The sequence below is a fragment of the Hemitrygon akajei genome, chromosome 17 (assembly GCF_048418815.1).
Source record: "Hemitrygon akajei chromosome 17, sHemAka1.3, whole genome shotgun sequence".
NCBI classification, from domain to species: Eukaryota; Metazoa; Chordata; class Chondrichthyes; order Myliobatiformes; family Dasyatidae; genus Hemitrygon; species Hemitrygon akajei.
In genome coordinates this window covers 50517874-50531081 of record NC_133140.1, presented here as the reverse complement: position 1 = coordinate 50531081, position 13208 = coordinate 50517874, and positions in this window count along the sequence as shown.

Below are 13208 nucleotides of genomic sequence, written 5' to 3'. Positions count from 1 at the left end.
CAGTTCTTCCTTTGCAGAACTGCGGAAGAAGGGTCTCTTGGCCCAGACTCCGCCGCTCGACTTTGCTTTACATCAGATCGTGCCTGGAGATTGGGTTCTGGTATGGACCTGGAAGCCGGAGAAGTTACAACCACAGTGGGAAGGCCCTTTCCAGGTCCTGTTAACCACCGAGGCGGCCGTACGAACAAAAGAGAAAGGGTGGACCCACGCATCCAGAATAAAGGGACCAGTTAAGCCTGAGGGACACACGGAGTGGACCTGTGTTCCCAGTGAAGAACCGTTGGTGGTGAAACTGAAAAGGCAACAAAAATGAACTCAATGTGGACTGTTACATTATTGACTGTAATATATTTAATTCTGTATGTGGGAAAAATAGAAGGGAAATGTGACAAGTGTAGGAACCGAGTTTTGGAGAAAGGAAAAGAACGACCCGGGGCCCTTGTGTCACATTCACATGTAAATGACCAATGTTATGGAAAAGAAAAAGAGGAATGTGAAGAGGGAGGAATAAAATATACCCTGAGAAAGAACAGGGGATACCCCGGTGGATCAGTGAGAGAAGAAAAAGGAGAAGGGAGAAGTTGGGGTGTACGAGAAAGTACATGCCCTGAGACAGAATGGATATGTGAAAGGAAAGAAAAAGGAAGGGCAGAGTTTGGTGGAGTCAGAGAAGAATGGGGAACCTATGGAAAAACAAGACCGGAAATGAAGGAAAACCTGTTTATAGACTTAGCAACTCGAATAGCTACAAGTTTAAATGTAAGTGACTGTTGGGTTTGTGGGGGACCCCACATGAGCGAGCAATGGCCATGGATAGGTGAGAGTTTGAGTGTGTGGGAGCTATTGGCTCATGATTGGGATAAGAAAAGGTGGGAGAATGGGGCGACGAGTGGCCTCCAGCACGCATCATTGAATATTACGGACCAGCAACTTGGGCCCAGGATGGGTCATGGGGTTACCGAACCCCGGTATATATGTTAAATCGAATAATACGCCTACAAGCTGTAGTAGAGGTGATCACCAACCAAACCGCATTGGCTCTGGAATTGCTGGCTGAGCAGCAAAGCCAGATGAGAACAGCCATATACCAAAATCGATTAGCATTGGATTACCTATTGGCCTCCGAGGGAGGGGTCTGTGGAAAGTTCAATCTGACAAACTGTTGCCTAAAGATAAATGATAATGGAAAGGCAGTGTTGAAAATATCCGACAAAATTCGGAAGTTGGCCCATGTGCCAGTACAAACTTGGAGATCCTTAGGGAACCTGAGTTGGCTGGATAGTCTGCTGGGAGGAAGCTGGTGGCGAATAGCCCTGTTAATATTTGGCGGAATACTCATAATGATAATCATATTACCATGCTTAATACCCTGCTTGAGAGCATTAATAACGCGAGTAGTAGTACAGGTAATGCAGCCAGGGAACCCAGCTGACCCGGCTAAAATGCTGTTGCAACGAGGCAGGGAACTGAAAGAGTGGAATCCCTGGACAAATCCTTAGCACACTCTAAAAAGAAAAAGGGTGGAATTGTAAGAAGAGAAAGGGTTAAGGTTAGACTGTGCTAAGATCTAAGCTTACAAAACATATGCTGACACATTGCTAAATAAGGATATAAGATTCTTGCAAAACTGTATAGGTACAATCTGTACCTTGTGGTAATCATGAAGAACTAAAAAGGAGTCATTAAGCTAGGAGCTGAGAGCGGAGGTGGATGGAACAGATGGAGATAAGCTGTACTCTTGTGGCTAACTCCAAGGCCGATAAGTGTTTGAAAACTTGGCAGACATGGCTCTGCGGATGGCTAACTCCAAGGACAGAGGATATGAGAAAATGTGTATGTGACCCCCGAAATGTACAAGCCTGTGGGGAGGGGGAGAGTGGAGCTGACTATGAATAATTGTAGGAATGATACAGCAACTGAGGGACACGTGATAACCTACTTGAAACTGTATAAAAGGAAATGAAATGTAATGCTCTGGGCTCAATACTGCTGGAGCAGTTTTGGGTCCGACTCTGCAGACTCGTGAAAAATAAAGCTTTGCCGCTTTGCAGTTTGCTGAGACTCATGGTGTGAGTTATTTCTGACACTGAAGGATCCAGTAAAATTGGTGTCGTCGGCAGTAATACAGGATGGACTTTATTGAATTGTCATTAAAAGAAAAAGTAACCTGTATCTGAAATAATCCCTGCTATAAGAGCAGAAAGGATTGGGGCAGTGTTAGTCGTCAAGGAAAAGGTCAATCTTTAAGCCGTTTTTATTTCCTTCGGGCAAGGCATATTTTGGCTGGGATCAGCAGTAATGTCACGTCATCAAGGAATTCGTTACTTCAGGAAAGTCTCCCCTAATTGTCTAAATAACTTGGACTTTTACATTTATCACTTTAAGAATTGTGTTCGCATTTATCACTTTGAGCATTGTTCGAGTTGCCATATAGCAGTTAACCTGGTTAAGTTAGTCGTTTGTTTACTTTTCATTTGTTGTTGAGCTAAGTTTAAATAAATGTTTCTTTGTTTATAATAAACTTGTATCAATTCTATATTCATTGTTGCTGTATCATAACAATTGACATATGGATCTTCTGAGTTAACTGAGCTTAATCTTACCAAATATTTCTCAGCTCTCTTAACATCTCCTGTTATAATTCAATGTCAAATTTAGTTTTGAAGAAGCTCCTGTGAAAGGCCTCAGGTAATTTTTCAACGTAAAAAACAGCTGCTACCATTGGTTGCCATTTATCTAAACCAGTATAATGCCCACTCAGAGAGATTAATGTGGCCGGATTCCTAATTCCAGTAACAAAGTAACTCCTGTCACTACCCAAGCGTGTGTTTTCTTGCTTCAAAGTCTCATAAATTTATGCAAACACTTATTTGTGCCTCAAAATGGAGTTGGGATGTTAAACTGGGATGTTGGAGTTAAAGTTCTACAAGGCATTGGCGAGGCCAAATATGGAGTATTATGTACGGTTCCGGTCACTGAATTATAGGAAAGATGTCAACAAAATAGAGAGAGTACGGAGGAGATTTACTAGAATGTTACCTGGGTTTCAGCACCTAAGTTACAGAGAAAGGTTGAACAAGTTAGGTCTTTATTCTTTGGAGCGTAGAAGGTTGAGGGGGGACTTGATAGAGGAATTTTAAATTATGAGGGGGATTGATAGAGTTGACGTGGATAGGCTTTTTTCCATTGCGAGTAGGGGAGATTCAAACAAGAGGACATGAGTTGAGAGTTAGGGGGCAAAAGTTTAGGGGTAACACGAGAGGGAACTTCCTTTCTCAGAGAGTGGTACCTGTGTGGAACGAGCTTCTAGTAGAAGTGGTAGAGGCAGGTTCGATAGTATCATTTAAAAAAAAAACTGGATAGGTATATGGACAGGAAAGGAATGGAGGGTTATGGGCTGAGTGCAGGTCGATGGGACTAGGTGAGAGTAAGCGTTCGGCACGGACTAGAAGGGCCGAGATGGCCTGTTTCCATGCTGTAATTGTTATATGGTTAAAACGAATGTGATTGCATGGCGAAAAGTGCTGGCATGTCAGAACAGGGAACTGCATAGGTAAGCTGAATTCACCTTATAGCCACTGCATGGAAACACTAGTCAGCTGGATGGACATTGGCAATGTTTCAGTGTAGCATGCCTCTTAGAGCTTATTCCTGCATTACCTCTGTGCAATGGATTAAGAGCAAACTGAGCAGCTCAAAACTGGGTTTTCACAAGAAGAAGTCATAAGAGCAATTGAATTATCAAGGAATCATAGAGTTGTACAACACCAAAATTGGCCTTACAGCACAGTCTCTCCAGACAACAATCATGTTCTGTCTGTACTAATCTCATTTACTAATACTTTGTCCATAACCATTTGTTTTAGAACTTCATCAGCTCAGGAAGGGCATTCCAGATTACAACCATCCTCTGGGGGGGGGGGGGGGGAATTATCCACCTCATGTCTCCTTTCTCCTTTCAATCTCTTACTCTTTACTCTACAACCACTCAAAAATCAAGGTTATTTAATGCCATTTCTTGTACACAGGTGAAAGGAGAATGAAATAATTGTAACTCCAGATCCAATGCAGCCCCCAAAAAAAGATAAAGAACACAATAGTACTACTAAAACAACGGACAATAAATACAAATATATATGATAGCTAGATTGATTGTATGCCCATAAAGTGAATGATGAGAAATAATAAAGTAGTGGTGGAGAAAGTGCCCTTTATGTTTAGTGTGGGGAGAAGTTTCCTACTACCTACCCGATCCATGAACGTTATAAATTTGTATACATCTAGCATGTTCACTTTCAATCTCTTCCACTCCAACAAAAGGAAGCCAAGCTTGTTTTGTCTCTCGTCATAACTAAAACAATCCATTCCAGATACATCCTGGTGAAACTCCTCTGCACAATATCCGGTGGAACATCTTTCTCATGGAGTTATAACCAGAACTATATGTAATACTCCAGTTCCAACCTCACAATGAGAGATAGCAACGATATAGACATCTACTCCACAATATGAAAAATTGCCTAAGTATTTCAAAACTACAAAAAGTAGGATGAATCTAACCTCTCTAATTAGCACCCCATTAGCCAACTTCCAATCAGCAGCAGAGTAAATGAGGATATCATTAACAGTGCAATGAAGCAGCATTTAGAAACTGCTCAATGATATTCACATTGAATTCCACCAGGACTGCTTGGTTCCAGAATTCATTATAGTCCAGGACTCAGAAGAATCCAAATTCCAAGCATGAATGAGAACATTTGACCTCATTTGTAACAGTCAGCGTGGCATCATGATCACCTAATAAATCTAATTCTTGATATCCAGAGTGGATTTGTCCAGAGTTGTTGGTTGTAACTAGTTGGAAATAGCTTGTGCCTGTTAAAGGTTAAAATTTAAATCCTTGAATTATATCACGTGGAATTTTTCAGGCCGACCTTTTCAGCTGCTTCATCAATTACTTTTCCACCATCATGATGTCAGAACTGGGTAAGCTTACTGATGATTCCACAGTATTCCAGTGGCACTGCAGGATCTTAAGGCATGCCCATGGCAAAGGCTGTCCACCATAAGACAGAACCTAAGCATATTCTCATTCATTACCATTCTTACAGTGACCAGTATCGACATCCTGATAAACTCCATTTACTGGATGTTTTAACAGGATCAATTACAAATTTGCAATTAAGTGCTACATTCCATTTCTGAAATTCAGTTCCAGTTAAGTCCATAGAACTAAAGTTTGGAAGCAAAGTTCAAGCAATCACTATTAAATAAGCTCATTTAGTGCAAAGATATTTATCCTAATGGATCAAAAACCTAAGAATGATTTATTACCAAATTATTTTTGAACTTATTTTTAAATTACTAAACAAATATATATTCTGCAGGTATTTTGAATAAAAAACAATTTTGAAATACTGCTGATAATAAATCATCTGCATTGGAAGTTTGTTGAAATGTTGAATTCCCATCCTGAACTCCAGATGTCTTTCCACCATTTGAAAGACAAGAAGAGGGTAAAATTCCTGTCATCTGCAGGGGAGAGTGCAGCTGTGACAATAATCATGAGGTCTGACACCATGCCGAACAAAGAAGACCATTTAGCTGGTACTTTGTTCACTGCCTAAAAGCTCACTCCCTCTACCAATGATGACCTAACACTGCAGGGTTCTCTGAACCAACACATTAAATTTTCTTTGGCAGAACTTCCCAAGCACAAACTGCACCATCTAGAATGAAAAGCACAGCGGGTGCATTAGCACAACATTGGCATCCCCTAAGCCACATACCGTCATGACTGGGTTAATTTCCTGAAACTCCCTTCCCAACAGCACAATAATGCAGCAGGTCAACCAGATGCTCACAGCCACCTATTCAGGTGCAATAAATCCAGATGTGTCTGTGAAGAATTTAATTCTGAAATTTAATTCCTCAGATTCTTTGACAACATCCTCATAAACATTCAATCAAATAAAAGCTTTAGTAGTGGTTGGAAGTGCATCTGTGATTGCATGTTTTCAATATGCACGTATAGTAGTTGTTAAATATTACACTCCATTTCTGAAATTCAGTTCCAATTAAGCTCACAGAGCTGAAAGTTGGAAGCAAAGTTCAAGCATTCAGTATTATATAAGTGCACTTCGTGCAAAGGTAGGTAGCCATCCCAATGGATCAAAATTATAAGAATGATTTGTTACTGAAATGTTCTTGGAACATATTATTAAATTATTAAATAACAAAAATACAGTTTACAGGTATTCTGAATAAAGATTTAATTTACTGTAGTAATGAATTGCCTAGATTGGAAGTCAGTGATTTTAAAAATATATTCAGCCACCTCTAATATGTTGGAGCAAAGCAGATTTTTCAGACAACTTACATTTCTCTGTAATTCTAACTAATGACTTGGAGGTTTAAATATTTTATGGTCACTATTAAACAGTGGTTACTTTTCCCATTAGGCCTGAACAGCAACTATTGGGGAAGATAAAGTAATTTGCCAGAGTAATGTTCTATTGTTGCTGCTTGCAGTCTATTATTGAGCAAGAAAAAGCTGCAGGCAATTATTTGATGTGAGATGAAAAAATAGGTTGAAGGAGATGGGAGACTTCCATTTTTTCTTGTACTGTTGATAACAGATTAATAGAATTCTTCTTAATGCTAGATCTGTCTGCACTACAGTGCTAAGATTTGATTTGCTGAGTTTTGAATTATCAGGACAAAATATCGAGCTTTTTTATAAGCTATGTGATGCCAGGATATAGCATTAATGGTAAAACTCTTGGCAGCGTGGAAGATCAGAGGGATCTTGGGGTCCGAGTCCATAGGAAGTTCAAAGCAGATGTGCAGGTTGACTCCGTGGTTAAGAAGGCATACGGTGTATTGGCCTTCATTAATCGTGAAATTGAATTTAGGAGCCGAGAGGTAGTGTTGCAGCCATATAGGACCCTGGTCAGACCCCATTTGGAGTACTGTGCTCAGTTCTGGTCGTCTCACTACAGGAAGGATGTGAAAGCCATAGAAAGGGTGCAGAGGAGATTTACAAATATGTTGCCTGGATTGGGGAACATGCCTTATGAAAACAGGTTGAGTGAACTCAGTCTTTTCTCCTTGGAGCGACGGAGGATGAGAGGTGACCTGACAGAGCTGTATAAGATGATGGGAGACATTGATCATGTGGATAGTCAGAGGCTTTTTCCCAGGGCTGAAATGGTTGCCACAAGAGGACAGAGGTTTAAGGTGCTGGGGAGTAGGTACAGAGGAGATGTCAGGGGTATGTTTTTTAACACAGAGAGTGGTGAGTGCGTGGAATGGGTTGCCGGCAATGGTGGTGGAGGCGGATACGATAGGGTCTTTTAAGAGACTTTTGGATAGGTATATGGAGCTTAGAAAAATAGAAGGCTATGGGTAAGCCTAGTAATTTCTAAGATAGGGACACATTCGGCACAATTTTGTGGGTCGAAGGGCTTGTATTGTGCTGTAGGTTTTCTATGTTTCTAATACAAGTCTGTAGATAATTAAAAGAAAAAATTGTTGTTGATTAGATCTTCTATCAAAATCATCTGAAAACTGCCTCTGGGTTGTATCAAGCTGACGAGAAAATCCACAGTGATTAAAGAAATCATGATGTTTATAACTGCATTTCATTTGCAGTATGCTAATAGAAGCAATAACCCAAATTTTAACCTTTAGGAGTGCAAGGCCTTTTGGAGCATATGAAAACAATTTTTATTTAACCATATCTGCACATCATTGCTGCATGCAATAATTCATTCGGGATGACCCTGTTGCTGTTATAGATTTATATTAATTGTTAATCACAATATTGACGGTGATGTTCTGCTGTGAATCTCCAATAACTTGCCAGTAAAAATGAAGTTGAAAACAGAATGATAGTGGTTGCTGAAGGCCCACATAAAGAATATTGAGAAACTCCACTTACGTTAACGCCCCAGTTATCTACAGGATACTCAAGCTAGGGCAGTATGATATTGAGAGCAAGCTGTTGCCCATGTAGCAGGCTCCCTCCTTTCCATGCAGCTGATGAATCCAAAGACATTAATACATTTTGGTACCAGTGGTGCCACGGGAGTTGCTAGGCAGTGTTGAACTCAACGTAGGACTGTCTTAGGGACTCCAGCTCTGGATTTTTCCTCGGAGTTTACTCACAAAACCTTCCCCGTGAGTGCGTGTAGGCAACGGGGGTGTGATGAACTACATATACCTGTCTGGACACACCCCACCTGCTGACTGCTCCTGTGGCTCCTCCCACAGACCCCGGTATAAAGGCGATTGGAGCCTGAGCCCTGCCCTCAGTCTCCAGGATGTAGTATGGTGGTCAATTGCTGCTTGTTCTTTCTTCCAGCCAATAAAAGCCTAAATCTCGCCTCACGTCTCAGAGAGTTATTGATGGTGCATCAGGGGGTTTGAGATCAGTGCTTTCCTTCTGCTAGATGAGCTGCCAACCACAGTTGACAAGCCCCACCTGCCCAAAGTGACTGGCTTTAAAGCGGCAATAGCCCACCTTTGGCCTATCTCCTGTCAGTAGAAAAGGTTCTGCTGATTTTAGTAGCTAGACGACATGTGAAGCCAGGAGTTGGACTTGGTTGTCAGCAGTACATGAGATGCACACCATTGGGAGCATTTAATAGGTAGTGGGAGCTTATCCCCAGTACCACCCTGGGTATACCAACCTTAAGGAGCCATAGAGGAACCATTCACTGCAGAACACAGTGATTCTAGGATAGGGATTAGTTCACAGAGTATGCACTGAAGCTTTCATCAAATATTAGTACCTTTTCTATTCTTTGAGCACCAGCCTATGCTTTTGGGTGTTTCAGGGGTATCTAATTGTCTATTATAATGTCTGTAATGGGACACAGGTTACTAGCAGCAACAACAGCAGCACCTGGAGAGGGGATGACATCATTGCCAAGACTTTCAGTTATGATAACATAATAAAACCAATCAGAATCAGTGCAATCGTTACCAAAGGAAGATGTACCTGCTTGAGGCAAAGTGTATCGCACCTTCACCAAACTGATTCATGGAATGAGGTGGGTAGATGAAGTAGACCAAGCCATATTCTAAAGTTCAGAAACAGGATACCAGTGTGTTTATAAATGACAGCAATGATGAGGCAGAAGGCCACTGTTCAAGTCTGCGGATGCTAGAAACATAGGAGGCATTACAAATGCAGCAGTTGGAAGCATTAAATTACGAAGATTTATTTGTGAATTATGCTCATGAGCAAATGTGTTGATTTCAATTTAAGCCCAACGAACTGGGATATTAAAAGGATAAAAGAGTACTTTCCAATTGTAAAGGCAAATGGAAGTCCAAAGATAGCAATCAATAGCAAGAGAGGAAGAGACTAGCTGAAAGCTAAAATTAAAGGGAACACAGAAGTCTTCTATAAAATAGTAAGTGGTAAGCTAGAGGCAACGTGGTATCGATTAAGGACCAGAAAAGAGATTCCTGCATTGGGTTAGTAGTTTAGAGGGCATTGTTGCTGTACTTAATGAATACTTTGTATCAATTTTTACCAAGGAAGAGGATACAGCCCAAAACCTGAGCACAAGGGTAAATGTAGCCAAGTCATTCACATTCGCAGATGTTCAAGAGCCAAGGGAACACAGATTTGAAGTGCTGGGTGGTTATGAAGAAAAGCTTCTCGGTTGTAGGATGCATGGCTGCATTGTTTAAAGGAAACACAGGAGACTGCAGGTGCTGGAACCCAGAGCAAAAAGCAATCTGCTGGAAGAACTCAGAGGGTCAAGCAACATCTGTGGGAGGAATCTGTTTTCATCGGTGCTGTTTTCTAACCTTGCATAGAACTAGAATATTTAGTTCAAGTTGTACAATACAGAAATGGGGACTTTGACTCATCACAACCTTGCCAAAGTTTTTGTCCACCTGCACTAACTCCATTTGCCCACATTTGTTCTCTTTTTTACTGTTCTTTGCCTCATTGAGTTATTGTCTAAAATAATTTATACAACTCTCAGATGTCTCTGTTCCTTTTTCCTACTTGCCCTCCCTCCTCACACCCAGAGCAAGGATGCAATCCCTTGTTTTAACTTTCTACCAGCCTCAACATCATCTCCATTCTTTCATCACCTTTAATGCAAAACCACCAACAAATCTAACTTTCCCCATCATTTCAAAGGAACTATTCTCTCCTTAACCCTCCTGGTTCACTTTTCCATTTCTACTAACATTCAACATCCTTCTCAGACCATCTTTCCTAGACACTATTAAGAGATGCAGAACACATTTTCTTAAAATATCTTCCCTTCCTATCGTCCACAGGCTAAGTTACACTTTCTGAAGATGTCAATAGCTTTGTTTCATTGGTGAAGATTGTTAGGGCATCTTCTGAAGTTATGGAATGTAGCAAATATTAATTTTCAACAGTAACCATTTTTCAGATCTGAATGTGCATTGTAGGTTGAATTCAAAATACAGCTTAGCACAATGGTCTTCCTGGAGCTGCAGATTTGGGTCAATTGCAAACCAAGAAACACTCCATTGACTTGAGATGTCAGCATGCTAGAGACAGTGGACATTAGTATTCAGTTTAGGGTGTCTTGAGTGTTATTGTGAAAATCTAGGTGTTTGAATCATAGAAAGCAGTATAAGATATGGGAGTAGAATTAGGCCATTTAACTCATTGAGTCTGTTCCACTTTGAATGCATTGTAACTATAGAATTTTACTGTTGTCACTGGTGAACTTTAAAACCTTTGTATCATCAGCAAATTTACTAACTCATCCCTCCACTTCCTCATCCAGGTCATTTATAAAAATTACGAAGAATAGGGGTTGCAGAACAGATCCCTGAGGCACACCACTGGTCACTGGCCTCCAATGCAGAATATGACCCATCTACAACCACTCTTTGCCTTCTGTGGGTAAGCCAATTCTGGATCCACAAAGCAATGCCTTCTTCGATCCCATGCCTCCTTACTTTCTCAATAAGCCTTGATTGGGATACCTTATGAAATGTCTTTCTGAAATCTATATACACTACATCCACTGTTCTACCTTCATCAATGTGCTTAGTCACATCCTCAAAAAGTTCAATCAGGCTCGTAAGGCATGACCTGCCTTTAACAAAGCCATGCTGACTATTCCTAATCACATTATGTATCTTCAGATGTTCATAAATCCTGCCTGTCAGGATCTTCTCCATCAACTTACCAACCACTGAAGTAAGACTCACTGGTCTATAATTTCCTGGGCTATCTGTACTCTCTGTCTTGAATAAAGGAACAACATTTGCAACCTCCAAACTTCCAGAACCTTTTCGGTCTCCATTGATGATGTAAAGATCATTTCCAGAGGCTCAGCAATCTCCTCGCTCACCTCCCACAGTAGTCTGGGGTACATCTTGTCTGGTCCCGGGGGACTTATCCATCTTGATGCTTACCAAAAGCTCCAGCACATCCTCTTTCTTAATGACTATATGCTCAAGCTTTTCAGTCCACTGTAGATCATCCCTACAATTGCCAAGATCCTTTTCCAGAGTGAATACTGAAGCAAAATACTCATTAAGTACCTCTGCTGTCTCCTCTGGTTCCATACATACTTTTCCATTGTCACACTTGATTGGTCCTATTCTCTCACGTCTTATCCTTTTGCTCTTCACATACATGTAGAATGCCTTGGGGTTTTCCTTAATCTTGCTCACCAAGGCCTTCTCATGGCCCATTCTGGCTCTCCTAATTTAATTCTTAAGCTTCTTCCTGTTAGCCTTATAATCTTCTTGATATCTATCATTACCTAGTTTTTTTAACCTTTCGTCAGCTTTCCTTTTCTTCTTGACTAGATTTACAACAGTCTTTGTACACCACATTCCTGTACCCTACCATCCTTTCCCTGTCTCATTGGAACATATCTATGCAGAACATCACACAAATATCACCTGAACATTTGTTGCACATTTGCAGTACATTTTCCTGAGCACATCTGTTCTCTATTTATGCTTCCAAGTTCCTGCCTGATAGCCTCATATTTCCCCTCACTCCAATTAAACATTTTCCTAACTTGTCTGTTTCTATCCCTCTCCAATGCTATAGTAAAGGAAATACAAGGGGTGATTGATAAGTTTGTGGCCTAAGGTAGAAGGAGATGAGTTATTCAATGTCTCTAGTGAGATGCTGAAGATGTTATATAGGTCAGTTGTGGAGAGCGCCCTCTTCTTTGTGGTGGCGTGTTGGGGAGGCAGCATTAAGAAGAGGGACGCCTCACGTCTTAATAAGCTGGTAAGGAAGGCGGGCTCTGTCGTGGGCAAAGTACTGGAGAGTATAACATCGGTAGCTGAGCGAAGGGCGCTGAGTAGGCTACGGTCAATTATGGAAAACCCTGAACATCCTCTACATAGCACCATCCAGAGACAGAGAAGCAGTTTCAGCGACAGGTTGCTATCGATGCAATGCTCCTCAGACAGGATGAAGAGGTCAATACTCCCCAATGCCATTAGGCTTTACAATTCAACCGCCAGGAGTAAGATATGTTAAAGTGCCGGGGTTGATTGTATTTAATGTATTTAAGTAAACTACTTAAGAACTTTTTAAAAGCTATTATTAATGCTTTTTGATTTTATTAATGTTAATTAATGTAATTAGTTTTGCTACAACAAGTGTATGGGACATTGGAAAAAATGTTGAATTTCCCCATGGGGATGAATAAAGTATCTATCTATCTATTAACTTCAAGCTTTCTGCATAATCACTCAAAGAGTTGACCTGCATGTGCATGTAACAAGAGCTGTATAACTCAGCTCCTTCTACCTTACGCCACAAACTTATCAATCACCCCTGCTGTGGACACTTTCTGGAGGACCAAGATCCGTATGCTCCATGACCGCTAGACTAAGTGTGTAAATGTAGGAGGGGCTATGTTGAAAAATAAATGTGCTAGGTTTTCTAGAATTGACTCCTTCTACACCAGGCCACAAACTTATCAATCACCCCTTGTAGAACTGTGATTACTATCTCCTACTGCTCTCCCCCGAGAGATCTGACACCTGTCCATGTTCATTTCCCAAACCCGATCAAGTACAGCCACTCCTCTTGTAGGTTTATCTACATATTGTGTTAGGAAATCTTCCTGAGCGCACCTAACAAACTCCACCCCATCTAAACCCCTTGCTCTAGGGAGATGCCAATCAATATTTGGATAATTAAAATCTCCCACCACAACAAC